General features: G+C 38.3%; 2 long non-coding RNA genes across 2 annotated transcripts in view; both read right to left on the bottom strand.

Moving 5' to 3' along the window:
• LOC125692069 (uncharacterized) overlaps nucleotides 1-17,370 on the bottom strand; it is a 49,702-nt gene extending 32,332 nt beyond the window's left edge. Inside the window, exons 1-2 of the long non-coding RNA XR_007376434.1 lie at nucleotides 12,724-17,370; nucleotides 11,589-11,703 (exon numbers count right to left, since the gene is read on the bottom strand). This is a non-coding gene — a long non-coding RNA (uncharacterized LOC125692069). The remainder of the gene's footprint in view (nucleotides 1-11,588; nucleotides 11,704-12,723) is intronic.
• LOC125692070 (uncharacterized) lies at nucleotides 1,548-5,671 on the bottom strand. The gene is made up of 3 exons (XR_007376435.1): nucleotides 5,639-5,671; nucleotides 5,144-5,180; nucleotides 1,548-2,170 (listed from the first exon to the last, which is right to left on the bottom strand). It is a non-coding gene; the product is annotated as an uncharacterized LOC125692070 (long non-coding RNA).
• Nucleotides 17,371-17,700: the final 330 nt, after the last annotated feature.

Genomic DNA, 17,700 nt, shown 5'->3' with positions numbered 1-17,700 from the left:
TAAGTCCCTCAAACAATATAGATTTTCCAGTGCTAACGGGGAGCAGGCCAAGCCTGCGTCAGTGCTTGTCAAAATGACGAGCAGTTAATCTCATAACCTCAGTCACATCGTAGTGCTGTTCAGAAATATGGAAAAGTGCACACAGCTTTAAGCACAAGTTCTAGCTACATTAAAGAAGACAGATTTATAGGGTCTTATATTTGAGTATGAGGAATAGACAAAAATAACAGTCTTGGAGCCTGAGATCAGCCAATGGTCTACAAAACAAGTGTATAGCAGCATTTAACAGAAGGTAGCTTTTAATTACAGTGGCTAAGAGAAAGTATATAAAAGTGTCAGCACACATCACTAAGTCACAAAATCATATGGACATCTGCTCTCTCACATGACAGACTGCAAATACATTCTATGTTTATGTCCTGACTTAAGACTTTGGATCAAAATCCACTGAAACTCCAGTAAAGCATGGATCCACTGGATAACTTTGCAGAGGCCTCATCTGGCTTAGCTCTGAAATTTGGCTAAACCAACTCCCGACAGGATCTGGAACTGGCTTTTGAGGCTTGGACCTGTCTCAGTGAGAACTGTGGATATTTAAGAAGTAATTCATCATGGTTAATTTTCAGTTTTTAAAGCAACGCAACTTACATACCTTCCCAGAGAGGATTCAATTTAATAAGATATTGTCTCTTGAGCAGACATATTCCAGTGCCAGAGTCCACAACGAAGAGGTGGAATAGTCTAACTTGCTAATTCTCATCTAACTCTTACTTCATAATGAGACAAAAGCCTGAAAAATATTTTCCAAACTGTGCTTGATAAAATTTGATATTTCTCCTTTCACCACATCATGTTGCACATGCTCAGCCTTCACTCAATTCAGCTGAATTTTTATTAGCTGGAGGTATGTCTGCATATCAGTTATGAAGATACTGAAACACCCTCTTTACTAAAATTCTGTCATAGTGCATCTCCAAATACTGTAGATTCATCATAAAGTTGAACATGTCCAAGCTTGATAAGCTTGAGACATTTTGCTCCTTTTTTCATCATCATCATCTACAAATTCCATTCATCTCACTCTTCCTCCTCTGTTCTCCTTTAATCTGTTCCCTGCTCTTACCCTCCCCATCAAAATAGGCATGTTGCAAACATTTATCAGTGTGTTTGCTAACAGGTACATTCTTCTACTCTCCAACTATTTCTTACCTCCTCGGGAATAAAAAGTCTCAGAAATGATCACCTCTCTTCATAACATCCTGAAGAAAAACATGAATAAAATGGATAAAACTCACCATTCTGAATACTATAGAGGACTTATGATATCAGAGTTGTCTAAATGAAATGGAGGGCTGGAGAGAAGTATGAAGTGCATAAGGAACCTTCCTACTTCAGCACAGCCCCTCCTTGACCTGGCTGTCTGGTATTTGTAAATGTTTTCAATCAACTCTCTATGCCCATATTAACTCCATTAACTCCCTTCATTTTTTTTTTTTTTTTTCCAAGCAGCTGTACATCTGTGCACCACAGCATGCTGAAGGCTGAATATCTCTAATTAGGAACTTAACACTTCTAATATGTTCCACATGGCATCATCACAAATAGAGTTTACTGCCACCACAGCTCCATCAGGCTTAGATGGCTTCACTGCCTGACCTGTGCTTTCACAATGTCTATCTTGCTTTTCATCTTCCTCTGTCTCATCTGTGCTTCCTATCATATAGGTATTATGCTTCCTATCAGATAGATATTGCAGTTTATAAATGTTCCAAAATGGTGTAGTTTATCTTCCATTGCCTGGGCAGAATTATAAATAAATAAATAAATGCCTTGAATTAAAACTAGAAACTGGATTCATGATGCATCAGCTGCTCCTTGCTGGCATTCCAGTGTTCCCCAGAAGGTCTGCAAATGGGGCCCTCAAGGCCTCTTCCCCGCCGTGGGTGTTAGAAAGCAAGAAATCAGGAGAGCAAGACTAGCTGCATGCCTGTGTGAAGAGCCGACTGCATGCCTTACTGAAACAGTGTGACCCTAGCTCTTCTTGTGGGCACCGTTAGGCACCGGGAACGTTTTAGCTATTGCCCTCGAACGGCCACTAGAGGGAAATATTGCTCTGCTAACAGCGTCGTTCTGGCGTGACCATAGCATTTCAATCAATATTTTCATTTTACTGAAGAGGAGGAAAAAAAAAAAAAAAAAAAATAAAAAATCTTCAGTTACTTGGTTTGTGCTGTGTATCAGATAAAAATTCAGAATTAAAAGTAAATTATTGTTTTCATAAAACAGGTGTATAGAGAATAGAACTAGGTTTACTTTCTGTAGCCCATGAAAGTCTCTTTCTCCTCTAGATAAAGACTAAAATCCATTTGCAATCCAATTTGTAAACCTTCCCCAAATAAACAAGAGGAATACAGGTTCACATATCATTCTCATCTGAGTACAAGTTCTAGAACCAGTGAAATACTTCTCTTTCTTGAGTTCCCAGGTAAAAACGCTATGGTTCAACACTGAGCAAGACTTCCATTAATTAAATTACAGGTTTTTTGATTAAGTGCTGCATCCACTGTCTCTAAGTCATTAAGTAACTCACTGAATCATACCACAACAATAAATCATATTGTGATGTTCCTGTGTATACAGTCATTAAGCACTTTGGAGTGCGTGACTTCCTGATATGATGTGTCTACATTTTAAAATAAACACATGCCTATATTCTTTTGCTTGTGTACTGCAAGCACCTCCTGCCTGAGTGCCCAAAGTAGTGAGATGGATTGGCTAAACTCTAACAAGAAGTACAGTCAGCATTAACGCATCCAGAGAACAGCAATAACATCAGGCATCCCAGAAACAAGATGAAGACATTAACTAAAGAATTTTCATAAAGCAAATGCAATAAGGATATTGTTTTGCAGTGCCTGTATAAATATTTTTTATACTAAAGGCTAAGACTAAAGAAAGCTAGGTACTAGTGTTTAGGATAAAAAAAACCAAACAAACAAAAAAACCAACCACAAGACCTGAAAATTATTCAAGTTGTTTTGAAAGAGAAGTTTTTAAGAATTATATTGAAAAAAAAAATACTTTCATATGCAGTATTAAAAAAAAAAAGTCACTGTAGTCATGACATAAATAATCCAAAAGTGGGTAGCTTACAAGTGCTTAAATTGTTGTTTTTAATATGTTAAAGATGTTGTGCTTTTCTATTTTTACCTTAAAGTAAGATCTGTGCCTTTATTATTTTCTGCTCTGCCCACCCCTGTGAAGTATCCATTCATTTTCTGATTGCACCCAGACAACGGGGCCCAAGCCATCCTGCCACAAACTATTTCAGAGCTTGCCTAATGCTACAATAAAGCCTTCCTACATTATGTTATGCCAAGTTTCTGCCAGGTATAATGAGAAGTTTGGATGCAACAGCCATAGCTTATGAAAGCCCAGTTTTTGTTTGTAGCAGTATTTTGTGCCAGATTCCTCCAAGACGAAACTGAATAAAATTTATAAAATGTAATGTTTACCAACACTGAGTAAATATCATCATAACGGACAGTGAGTGTTGATCACTCGGTAGCAACTAATGTTAGATGATGGAAGTTAATCACTGGGAGTAGTGAAAGAAGGTGGAGGAGCTTTCTTAAATATGTTTTACATTGTAAATAGCTCTTATTTACTATTAGTTGAATATGTGCATAAAATAAGACAGATAAAATTTCCATGGCTTCTTAGCTCAAAAATATTACTTCTGTTCCCTATGAGGAAAAACTTCAGGTTTAAGAATGTACAGGATTAGCCAATCTTCTGGGTGAGATGGAGTGAAAAGTGTAAATGTTAGGCCTGGAATTCACCCCATCGATCAACACTGCCTTCAGGATGGTGCCTTTCACCCTGTGCAAGCCCTCTGCATCAGACTGCTGGGGCCAGGGGACACTCAGACCACTCTTTACCAGCCCTGGTAAAGAGGCAAAATAAATCTCTTCTGCAGCATATTTGAGAAGTGTCAATACCTTGATTTCCATAGGCTTATTATTCACGTTGCAGGTAGTTTCTGGAGAAAATCATACTGAAATAAGTGGCTCCATCACAGTGGGGGGGGTTGGTCTTTCATTTCCTGAGTTTGGATCTTAAATGCTTTTAGGCACTTACATACCCTGGAGACGCTTTTTACACTGTTCTGATGGGCACAGTACAAACACTAAAGTCTACAAACAGATTAAAAAGCAGCACTCCCAATGTGTGTTATTTAAACAGCTCTACCGATAACGACTTCAATTTGTCCCACAATGAAACTGTATTGTTCCCGATTTTTTCTTATCGGTGCCATTAGTATTTGTATGGATCTGATGTGTTAACATCTGTTAAGAAAAAGGTACCATTTTAAGTTCAATTTTCAGTGAAGACTGCTTCTGATCTAAAGCTTAGCTATAAAGAGTGTAATCTTTGAAGAAAGACACCTAATCACGATTATTACTTCATGTGATTAAAATCATCTTTGCAGAGCTCGGAACTCTGGACTGCATGATTTATTTATTTTGGAGAGAGAAAGAATCCAAAGTAAATGCAGTGAATAAGTACAACTTAATAGATGACAACACATACAACAGTAGTATTGTTAAAAAAAAAAAAAGTAAATTCACATAGCTACCATGACACAACAAGCACTGTCAGAAGCCAACATCTTCAAACGGGTTCAAACATTCAGCCAGATTGTTCCTTCCTACATATAATTCAGATCGTTGCTTCAAAATATTTGTGTTAACCTCCAATTCAAAAAGACCTTTCTATGGTAGGCTGACCCAGGCAGTCAATCAAAACGCTTATGGGTTCATCACCATTGCAGTCATATATGCATAAGCAGAAGAGGCTGTTTTGTAATTATTGTCACAAAATAAGTTAAAAAAAAGAATTATTTGTAAAATAAAATTTTGTTTAAATAAGAATATACAAACCAAAAATGAAAGTGAGAAGATACTAATTTAACAAAGCATAAGGGAGATATTCTGAGTTTACAAGAAGAGATATTTAAAATGTTGTCTTTTCTTAAAATTATATTCTATAAAACAAAAATGCACCATAAATGGTATTAAACTATGTTACCCGATTTCCTATCTGAAAAAAAAAAAAAAAAAATTAATTTTGATCCACCCACCTAGTTTCCTGTAAGACAACCATTACGATCTAAATATCTGTAAGGAATTGGGAAATAAACTAAAATTAATATTGTAGGAGGAAATATTTGATCACATTTGCAGTGGGCTAGTCACATTACCCAAAAAACACATTTTTCACTTCAGCTACAAAGTGAGCTACTCTCAGCTCTTTTCCCAGGACACTGCAAAGCAGCCATCTAGAAAGTGCTCTTAGACTGACGAGTTTCTTCCATATATAGGTAACATTTTAATTTTCCCTAAACCATATTTGAAGTTTGTTATAAAATGTGTAGGGATCAAAATCGTTCTTCTGAGCCAAAACATTAAAATCCAAGTGCTTTAAAACATAAGATGACCTAATGCCAGGCAGATTACACACCTTAAGTTCCTTGCAGATGTACTCCACAGGCAAAATTTAAACTCTGTTTGGGTATGACTGAGAGGTCATAAGGAAATCTTTTGCCTGGAAGGAGAAACATGCAGAGTGCACCTACCTTCTGTATATCCATTCATAAGCTCTGCGTCTGGATATGAAGAAATAGGAATATATAAATCAATTATAGAGTCTAGTGGAAGAAAAAAATAAAAGCACTGCCGAAGTTCACAAACCAAGGAGAAAAGCTAACATCTGATGTTATTTCCATCTTCTCAATGAAAACCACTGCAGTGTAAATTACATATGTACTAAAGCATAGCTCATGTAGGAGTAGTAGCTCACAACTTCGCAGTTGCACAAGTAACTAACAAAATGACCTTCCTTTCATAGCCACACAATAGTATTAATTCACTTCAAGTAAGAGAGCTCACATTCAAGCTAAACCTGTCTGCATGGCAGATGAATCCAGCCATGTTGTAGTCATGATTTTCCACGTGGGAAAGTAACGCTTGATCCAAAATGAATTACAATGATCTATGATGGCTAGACTTCATTCAAAATAGGCATTTGTCAAGCACATTTTTAAGACGTTTCCCACACAAGTGAAAAGTGGAGTAGTCTCAGGAAGACTTGTCTTAGATGTACTGAACTTCTTACTCTAATGAGTTAAAATATACATCCATTAAGGAAGATGAGGCATAATATGATCCTAGTGCTTCAAGGAAAGAGTCACGATGCTTCCGTAGCCTGTAAAAACTACTAGAATAAAGAAGTTCACCTATAATCTCTGGGGGGAAAAAAAAAAGAAAAAAAAAAAAAAGGAATTGTGATCAATAGACTTCCTGATCCTTGGATTGAACAGTTACAAACTCATCTAGGTAATGCTGAAAGTGATGCCAGCTTTGTTCACTTGAAAGCTTTCAACTTTCTTCATTTCACCGATTAAAAAAAAAAAAGATGAATTCCCATCTAATTTCAGTCCCTAAACAGTAGCAAAAAAAAAAAGTTCAAGTTAAGATCACAGAGATGACTACTGTGCCCTAACTACTAAGGATGTACAGGAGTTTGGATCCTCTCAGTGTCCCTCAAAGTCGCAACAGAAACTTACAGATGTTCAAAAGGTGCCTCTCAAAGCTACTTTTTGATCAGTGTTAATAAACTACAATGAACTTTGTTTTATCAGTTAAATGCCCAGCGTTTTATAAGTATCAAATAAGTCTCACCAGAAGCCTGAGAGGTGAACAAGAAGAAACCGGTAGTTTCCCTAATGAGAAATCAAAATTGAGGAGCCTGTAGTACCAATTTTTCCGTCTAAGCACCATGCCTAACAAGCCATGCGTTAATTTAAAATGCTATTTCAATGAAGATTGTTAGGTCTGCCTTGACTGCCTCAGAAACGTCAGAACATACAGCCAATATGATCCCTGCTTTTCAGCCATTCTGTTTAAGGTGAAAGAGAAATTCATGCACTTGTCCTGGTTTCAAATGACTGGGTCAGCCCAATATCTATGTGAAAATTCAAAATCCCTGGCAAATGGTAGCTACAGATACCGAGGTCAGCCAACTCTGTATAGCAAAATCCTGCACTGTGAAACATCAGGAAAATATATGATATATCTAATATGGGCTGTTCAGTACATTCAGTAAATCCAACGCATCCAGGCTTTCTATTAACTATACATTCACTGGGAGTGTATACATGCACTCATCCAGACTAATATCTGAGAACCTAAATTGAGCAAGAACTCCTTACTTCATCTGATATAAATCAGGCCTTATCTTACGCACTGTCTTGGAAGTCTAATCTATCTTTTTCTTGGAAAGAAAAGTTTTGCATAATTAACATTTACTAAAACACCATTAATGTAACGAAAGATGGTTCCTCCACAGCATGGCCATGAGTGAGCAGCTGTAATCACATTATGAGCTGTCTTACACTTTTGACCACTGTAATGTCATGCAGCATTGAGTCTGACAATTAATTATATCCTATATGAAATGTACATCTTGCTTGTTATACTTTTTCAGCTTCACAAATGATTATTCTCTTAAATTTTTCAACCCATTTATAATTCTGACCTCTAGCACCTCTGCATTGCTGTATCTTCCCTAAACAGAAAACCCCCCTACTCAGTTAATTTCAATGGTAGCCATTTCATGTCTGTTGTCTTTTTCTTTCCTTTTTCTATTCAAAGTTGTACTTAAATAGAAAGGGATACCTTTTTTTTGTCACTTTCTACAATCAAAGGTCTTAAAGTGCACACATGGGTTGTATTGAATTTACTAAAAACATAGCTTACAAGCACAATATGTAATTGTACCTGTAATGCAGAAAAGTAATTGCCCATTCAAGGAGGTTTTAAACAAGTCACATTTTCTACGCATCACAGTGGAATGAAGTGATGTATCTGACTGTTCAGGAAGTTCAAAAGTAAGAAACTTCCAAGATTGAGATTCTTTCAAAGGAAAACTTGCAGATGAACTTCTTACATGCATAATGGATTTTTAAGGATTTTAATTGATACATCCCAACACAGCAAACGAAAAGCAAAGAATCCACATAATTCATGAAAGTTTAAATTCTAAGTGAGCAAGAAATTCTGAATTCCCAAGTATTTTAGAGACTGCATAAAAAAAAGTGTCTTATCTAAGAGATCATTCCTAAAAATGATACTTCAGATAACTGTATCTGTTCTTTCATGTAGATATATCCATTTTCAAAGATTTTTTCCTTCTGCTCATTCTGTTGCACTAAGGGAGACACGAAGGTGCTATGTTGAGTCCACCATAATTGCTGTGTGTACCAAGAGAAAAGCATTACGTTCTTATATAAGTACTTTTTTTTTTTTTAAATGGTGACTGAGCCAAAACAAACTCTTGCTGGTTTTCAGGTTTCTACACGAGCTTCCAAGACCAGTAATTTAGAAAAGCATCTTTAAACACATTCACTGGGTAGACTTAAGAGAATACAACTGTGGGCACCATAATCTCATTCGTGCAAAGTACATGTTACAGCTTAATTTTAAACCTAGAGATTTATGGCAGGATTTTGAAAATTGCCAAAGCATTTTAGGAACAAAATTTCCAGTGACTTTCAATGAGTCTGTAATCCAAAATCACTCAGACACTTTTGAATAACTCACACGTAGGCCCTCAAACTTTGTATTGTAAAAACTTCAGGTCCCTTTCAGCCACAGGAAATTCTTCAACTGCTCTACTAAAAATAGCTTTGAATTTGTGCTGAAGGAGTTTTGCTACTATAGACCTTTCTAAAACACACTTAAACTTAGCATATATTCACAAGAGAGAATCAAGAGAACAGCTATTAATGTGTTTCAGTAGTTATACATTAACTATTAATGAACGTTATACTAATTTCTCTCCTTGCATGAATATATTTCATATTCATATTTCATGAAATCTGCATTGCTTCCATTGTATCAACATATTCTTGGGATTTATTACCATTGGGAATATAAGCATAGCTCTAACATTGTACATCTGTCTCTGTAAAAAAAAAAAAAAAAAAAAAAAAAAAAAAAAACACACAGGCAAAATGCTAAAGACTGCTTTTTGAGCAATTTTTCTCAGAATGTTTCTGGATATCGATTGTAACAATGAACCCCAAAAGCAATGAATTCCCTCAGAGCTCCACAGAGTGGCACAACTGCTGACACACTTCAAACCACCTGAGAACCCTCATGCCTTACTGAGGACTAATTTGGGAATAAATGGTGACAATACAGAATTTGCCTTGGTGATTTTGTCTTCGTAATTCTGAATGATTATAAAAAGCACAAACATTGTCAACATTCTTGTACCAATTAAAACAAGAAATCCAATGACCTATGTAATTGAATTTAAAATATTAATGTGTGAAACTCATAGAGAAGACAAGGGTTTCCACAACACGTTGGATATCTTGTATGGGTCCTCAAGATAGAAGTCACATGAGAAAAATCATACTTGATGCTTTTAAACTGAACCAAGCTCAAGATGATGCAGAAAAGTCATATTGCTTACAACCTCTGGGCTTCAACAAGATGATGCCATTACACTGGTGCTATCCCTTGAAAACATCCATACCCTGTTAGCAGTAATATCTGCTGCATGTTTCAGACCATTACATTTTAGGATCATGAATCTCTTAGTTGCAGACATCTGACAATCACCTCAAGGCAGCACTTCTATGATATACTGAAGTGATGATAAGTTGTCTCTTTTTTTTTTTTCCCTCTAATCTTTCAAATCATTCTTCCACAAACTATTGTGAGCAACTTCCTCTCCAATCATGCTTTCAGTACACCACTAGAATGGCATTTGTCCAACACCAATAAAATCATCAGAGAATCATAGAATTATCAGGGAGGTGACTTTAAGGATGAAGAAAATAGAGCAAAACGCAGTAACTAGACAAATACATATTAAGCAAGTATTTCTTACCCACAGAGTTTTCTAGCATGAAACAAAGACACTGATTTACCTCTTGCTACCTCCCTTTTGCAGGAAGATAGCTGAATGACATGAGACTGTCACAGCTGATGGAATTAACTAATGAAAAGGTTGCTGGAAGTGGAATTAAAAGCACAGAAAATCAAATTGTTATTTGATATGAATTAAATGTGCTCTAGCCTCATTTGTTGATAGAAATGCAATGTAGAAGCTGCAAATGAAATCCATGTTTCAGATGGGATGTCCTAGAGTACTTTAAAACTAGAAATCTCTAGTCACTAAACTAGACAAAAAGTCCCTCAGACAGCAAGTTTGTGTAAAATAAGCAGTACATGAACTGATTCATATCAGTAAAGGGCAACTTCAACCTGTTTGTCACCAATCTACATCTCAAATATGCGATAAATGGTTTTCCATGCATTCAAACGTATAGGGTGTTCTGCAAAGATATTAGATGCTAGAATAAGGATTCATTCTAGAAGCATGAATCCTTATTTTCACTGGAGAGTCTGAACTAGCTCCAAGCTTTCCTGCGCATGGACATGACCCATGTACTTTTAGTACATACTTTCTATTTCAGGTTGCATGTCTGCAAGTTGCTTTAAACAAGTCTGCAATTCGAGCATGTCTGTGGTTCTGAGCAAGTCAATGGGCTACATGATTACCCTGAATTAAAGGTACCTTGCTAATCAGGCTGCTGAGTGTAATGAAGACATGAATAATAATTCATTACAGAGGGATTTCAGCACAACAATCGGCTTGAGCACCAGTCAGAGCCCCCAGCTCTACAGGAACATAAGCAGAAAGAGCTCTCAAGAAATGAGCCCCAGACATTTAGATCAGCAGTGAACTGTGATGTTTCAGTTGCTCTCGCAGGGACTTTTACCTTGATTATTACTTTTATTTATCTGTGATGTTAAAGCAGATTTATTTCACTAAACAAGTCAGGCACGTGATATTGCTGCCACTTGGCTCTTCCTAGCAGTACTAAACACTCTAACCATACAAATTTAGAGGATGGTTCCCTTCTCCTAACTTGCCAGTTCCTGGTAGTTTTACTAAACTAGGCTTTTGAGCAGGAGACTTTACTGATCCTACTTGCACAACACAGTGTTATCCTCAGCATTTGCTAGGCAGCAGCAAGTCTGCACAGGGTCTCAGCCTGGAGCATTAACCCTGCAGGAAATCAGGCTTCATCATTCCTGCCACTGACAGAGACATTTGCACTCCAGCTCTTTCATTCACACATTGCAATAAACAGTTTGCCATGACTCCATCTTTCACAAGACCTTGTTGAAACACACATGCACATACACAGTTTGTACGTGGAGTCCAGATCCCTTCCTCAATAAATCAATAGGTATATAGATGGACACATTTAAAAAATAAAAAAATAAAAAATAAATCAGTGATAGAGGACACAAGCTGAAGACCTGCGTCTTGAGCCTGCATTGAAAAGTGACTTCTTGTGAGCTCTTCTCCACACAAAATGCTGAGGTTTTAAATCCCACTATCAGATACACCTTACTGTACCCATGTTTATTTGTGTAGTAGGAAGCGGTGTCAGCTTCACAGAATGCTTGGAGCTGTAGAACTCTTAAGAAACACATTCTTACCTGCACCTCTGCTCTACAGCCAGCATCCCTGGAGCCCTTTCTATTGTTGCAGCGTTAGTGTCATCATTCCATTAAGAGCCTGGCTGGGGCTGTGTGACCAATTCAGAAGGCGCACCTGTACAAGCAAAAGAATGATAATTCCTGGCTGTGCTTTGGTGTGAAGTGCTTTTTTTTTTTTTTTTGCAAAACAAAACAAACTATTCATGCTATGATGAAAAATAACTTCTGCCGTACCTGTCAAAGGATCAGCAAGTCTTTTCTAGTGAATGAATAAGCATTGGCAGCTCTTTTTTAAGCCACTGAAAAATGAAAACTGCTTGTGCAAGTAAATATATGTAATACGGGGCTACAGTTTGCTGTTCTCATGCCAGCTGAGCAGCATTTTATAGGAGGCATAAGCCATGGTGCTTCTATGGGATATTCACAGAGGATGTGCCAAGAACAGTGTGAAATCGTGTGTGGAGGACAGAGCAGGATTTTGTACCCTTTCCATCTCCATGGAGCTGAGTTCCCCACAGCTGCTCAGTGCCTGTAATTTTTGCACCAGCCTTTCAGTATCCAAAGCAACATGGCTTAACTCATGCATAGATGACCTACTGCTGGTGTCCTTTGTCTTCTCAGGGCAAAGAGCAGCCTGATTGCGACTGCCCCAGTTACTGCTTAGTCCCCTGGGTTTCCAGAGCTGGGGAACTGCATGGTCCCTTATTGTTGCTGAACAGGAACATGATGCTGCAGGACTCAGCAGGATATGGTTATTAGCAGGGCTGATAACATTTCTATTCCCAGAGTTCAGCCAGAAGTACGAGGCCATTAAGGCTGCTTCCAGCTAGAAGAAGAAATGTTCTGAAGGTTCTGTATGCTCTGTGTATCTGTGCTGGAAGGATATAGTACCTTCCTTATGCTCCCTCTAGCTTTTCCTATAGACGTGCTTCTTACAGCTTCATTAAATAAAAAAATAAGAAGCCCTTATATACACATAAGTTACATAAGCCTTTGTTCTGGAAAGTGGGGTGTTCTGAGTGGAGATGACCAGCTTAAAGGTGTGTACAATCAATGAATATACAGGTATTATAATATAGTAGAGAGCTTAGCTACATAGTTACTACACCAAAGCAGAAAAGATAGGGATACTTACCCGCATCCTGGGCTCACATAGGAAACTCTAGTGGAGTGGATCTCCAGAACAGATCCTTCCCTACTGGTAGTCAGCTCTTAAATGGGTCTAGGAGAGGTGCAGCCAGGCTCCACCGCTTCCGGCAGCACAGGTGAATTGCCTTCAGCTGTGCTCCCGAGGCTGACCCAGTGCTCGCCTCAGGTGATCAGTCAGAGGTTCAGGCCCTGATTCAGCAGTTCCCATACAGAATGCTAGGAGTCACATTCATGAAAAAACATGCATCTCTTTAAAGCTCTTTTAGCTATATAGTTAACTAAATTTTCAAAGAGATTCTGTACACGGGACAACAAGCCTTGAGTTAACAATGAACTGACATGAAACTCTTGGTTTCCTTTTTGCAGCTTCTCCTTATTGGGATATCTAGATTTTGGTTTCCTTGTTGTGATATATTTCTTCTGAGCACAAAATATGGTAATCCTCTAGTCATTAGGATGGCTTGTCTGATGCTGCATTTTGGATGCAGAGCTGTACAGTCTGCCCATTTCCATACAGTAGGAAACCAAAATAAAATGTCAGAACTGTAACCTATGATTGAAGATCTTACAGCAGCTTCTCAAACTGGGCAAATATTTGCCTTGATTATTGTATTTACAATTCCAAAAATATTTCTTCTGTTGAAGCTCTGTGTACAAGACACTACTCCAAACCATTTTTAAGGGAGTTCTGACATAAATGAAACTTTATGCTGGCATGGCAAGTGAAGTACTTGATTAATAAAGAGTTTCACTGTTTTCAAACACATATTCCATGCAGGCTCATTTGAAGAAAACCGCAAGTGGAGAATGCTTTACTGCTTCCAGTCACAAGGGGGTTGTGTATTTCAATCCTGCTTACACAGTTAGCTTACTTTGGAGCTCTGGTAGGAAAGAAACATGACCAGCAGAAATAATGCTACATTCAGTGACCCTGCTTTTAGAATCAATTGGCCTGACGGGAGAACTTTTTTCTCTCTCCACTGCTACTGTTTTCTTATTTTTTAACCTTTTAATACGTAATATTTCTTGAAACACCATCTTTAGAGGGATGTCTACTGTCCAAAGACATTACAATTTGACTGATATAACCTTCAGACAGCACAGATGGGGAGCAAGAGATTTACACTGACAGATGACATAGAAAGTAGTATACTTGTTCATAGTCCTTCCTTAGACAAGTTTTGGACTGCATTCTTATTTTTTATTTTAAAATTGGGTATTAAGTATATAGCTAAGCCTCTTTCATGTTAAAAAGGAGTTGAACTTCTACCAACCACAATGATAAGTGAAAGAAGGGGACAATTAAGTCTAATGAAGTCCACGGAGAATTCCAAAACAAAGTCTTGAATATCTAGAAGAAAAATTATAGCAAGTTCTAATAGGCTGTGGAATAGCTACCCGCTGGGCTTGGATTTTTAGTTGTAGCTCTATCTCATGAGAATTTTAAAATTGGATTGAACAAAGCACTAGAACACATTCTGTGGTTAGAATGAAATGCAAAGATCATTATTTATTTTCTCTATCCCATAAACCCTTATTGGCAGGCAGAGAAGGAATAAAAATGCTGCAGCCATGGATGCTGCTTACTGCTCAGCTGGCATGTTGGTGAGATGGATTAGCCAGTGATGACTACTGATCATTTGTGAAGCTGCCACTACCTATATGGCACGTTTAAAACAACAGTTTGGGATGAGTGATTTAATAAACAGCTTCTAACTTTACACACACACAGTAGCACTCATTACCATTTGTCCAAACAGGGATATGAGCAGTTTGTTATGGCAAGGTGACCACTTAGCTGTCTGCCCAAGTTTCATGTACATGTACCAGTCTGCCCAAAGAAATGTTGGTTTTCTTTCAGCCTCCCAGCCACATGCTGACTGTCTGGGCACCTCTGTTCTTCTTTTTTGTGCATGTACCTGCTCATGCACAGATTTCATTCCATCTTTCTTTCAGCAAGAGCTAAAATTAAGTCAGAATTCAAAAGTTGCTCCTTTTAAAGTAAGCAATCCATAGATATGTCTAAATTACAGAACATATACTGACGCAAAATATTTACATGCAATGACTAAATTTCTCTTCCTATTACCACCTTCCTCAGTGTTCCTAAGTATCTATTGTGATAGATTGTTTCTTTAGAAATGAGTTATAATTCATTCTTTTCATACTCAGATACTGTTCCAAAAGACAGGAAAAAAAAAATCCCACAACTTTTAATGATGATTTTTGGCTCTGCATTTTCCCTCATTCTAGGGCTGTTACCTTCTAAAATGAAAATAGCTGACTGAGTAGGCAGGAATTTTGCTATATTTCTTTTAAGAGATTAACCTGCTGGAGTGTTAATTGAATTACTGCTGCTATCAGCTACTGATGCCTAGCTAAGCTCTATGACTGTTGGGTTGACCTTGGCTGTTTGCCAGATGCACACTATGCCACTCACTCACTGTCTGTGCTCAACAGGACAGTGGGGGGAATAAAACTGCACCTCTGATGTGGTTCTCTATGGGTTGCAGAGTGGATATCAGCTCCATCATGGTCCTCCATGGGCTGCAGAAAAATAGCCTTTTTCACTATAGTCTTCTCCACTGGCTGCAGTAGAACCTATTCTAGTGCCTGGAGCACCTCCTTCTTCACTTACCTTTGGGGTCTGAAGGTTGTTTCGTTCACATTTTCTCACTCCCGCAGCCCCCAGGCTACCAAAACCTTGCCATGTACACCCAATGCAGTGACAGTAACACAATTTTGTCTTGAAACCTTCATTCTGTCCTAAGCAATGGAGCACACTGCCGCATGAGTTAGTACAGTCCTCATCTTTGGAGTGTTCATCTGATACTGCCCTGAGCAGTTCGTTTGAGCATGAAGTGACCTGGCTTTGAACAGGAGGTTAGGCTAGAGATATTGTGAGTAAAGGCTTCGCACCTGCATTATCCTTTGACTCTGTGACTCTGATTCAGCCCTGTCAATTTAACTCCCAGAGTTACCCGCCAAGTTAAACTGAGCATTTTAGATAGAGAAAGCATGAGAATACAATAAACACAGAGCCACATAATGCTTTTCTTACTGACACATTTTTCAGACTACTGTCATTCTTGAAGTGTGGACTTTGGACAATTTGAAGAGTTCAATAACAATATGCATGAAGTCATATGTATTCTTATTTAAAGGACAGTTCCTTCTTGGAAGTTTTCCCATGAAAATAGTTTTTCATTCCAGCATTTTACATCATTGAAATTCCCAATTTCTAAGAAATAATATTCCTGGAAGAACAGGAAAATTCTTATCTTTTGGGGGGATTGTTTTTTTTTGTTTGTTTGTTTTGTTTTGTTTTAACAGAATTGAAATACTTCTCAACCACACTACCCTCTGGACACTGGGAAAATTAGTCAAAGTAAATGTTCTCCAGAAGATTAGGACTCTTACGATCATTATCCATTTTTATGATTTTGCATGCTCTAAGATAGACTGTTATGTTCCCATTTTGGTTTGCATGAGCATATTAAAACCAGATGTGAGTTGCTGAGTCAGCTTTGATACAGTAGCAGAGTTTTGCTTTCCAGGAAACAAATGATCACAATCCATAATTATATTTTCTCAAACATAAGATAAGTAGTTGAAACCAGAAAATGAAAACTGTGGGCTTGAGTAGTTTCTGTCAGACATAGTGAGATCAGCCTCCTCCTGCTGCCTGGCAAATGAACAGAGCTCTCAGCTTAAAGAAGAACTGGCTCTTGTAAAAACTAAAATATCGGCAGAAGTTGTATAGCAGATACAAACTATACCATCCAGACCAGTCAGCCTAACCTCTGTCCCTGGCAAGGTGAAAGAACAACTTGTTCTGGATACCACCTTCAAGCAATTGGAAGAGAAGAAGATTATCAGGAGTAGTCAAAGTGGATTCTCCAATGGGAAATCATTCTAGACCAACCTGATAGACTTCTATGATGTCATCACTGGCTGGGTAAATGTGGGAGAGCAGTGGATGTTGACTTCAGCAAGGCATTTGACAACATCTCCCACAACATTCTTGTTAACGAAACTTAGAAAATGTGGAGTAGATGAGTGGACAATAAGGCAGATTGAGAACTGGCTGACTGGAAGAGTTCAGTGGTGCAGAGGCTAGCTGGAGGCCTAGTGGTAACTAGTGGTATTCCCCCGGGGTCAATATTGGGTCCAGTGTTGTTCAACATCTTCATCAGTGACTTGAATGAAGAGATAAAGTCCATCCTCAGCAAGTTTGCTGGTGATACAAAGTTGGGAGAATTGGCTGACATGCCTGATGGCTGTGCCACCATTCAACAAGACCTGGACAGGCCAGAGAATTGGGCAGGGAAGAGTCTGATGAGATTTATCAAGAGCAGGTGTAAAGTCTTGCACCTGGGGTAGACAAATTGCATCAATCAGTGCAGGTTAGTAGATGATCTGCTAGAGAGGATTTGTGCAAAGAAGAATCTGAGAGTCCAAGCGGACAACAGGTTTGTCATGAGCCAGCAGTGTGCCCTTGTGGCCAAGAAAGCTAATGTATCCTGGGGTGCATTAAAAAGAGTGCAGCCAGCAGATTGAGAAAGGTGATCCTCCCTCCCTCTCTGCTCCACCTCTGTGAGGCCATGTTTAGGCGACTGTGTCCATTTCTGGGCTCCCCGGTTCAAAACAGACTGGGATTTCCTGGAAATAGTCCAGCAAAGAGCCACAAAGATGACTATGGGTCTGGAACATCTCCCATATGAGGAAAGGCTGCGCAACCTGGGTTTGTTCAGCCTGGGGAAAAGAAGACTGAGAGGGGATCTGATATATATTTAAAAAAAAAAAAAACAACAAAGGGAGGTGGAAGGCAAATGGATGAGAACAGGCTCTTCTCAATGGTGTGTAGTGATAGGACAAAGAGTAATGGTCTAAAACTTGAACATAGGAAGTTCTCTACTAACATGCAGAAGAACTTTACAGTAAGGGTGACAGAGACCTGGAG

This window comes from Lagopus muta, chromosome 4, assembly GCF_023343835.1.
Source record: "Lagopus muta isolate bLagMut1 chromosome 4, bLagMut1 primary, whole genome shotgun sequence".
In the NCBI taxonomy this organism is placed as follows: Eukaryota; Metazoa; Chordata; class Aves; order Galliformes; family Phasianidae; genus Lagopus; species Lagopus muta.
The sequence above is the reverse complement of the archived record's forward strand: the minus strand, read 5'-3'. Positions and strand labels throughout refer to the sequence as shown.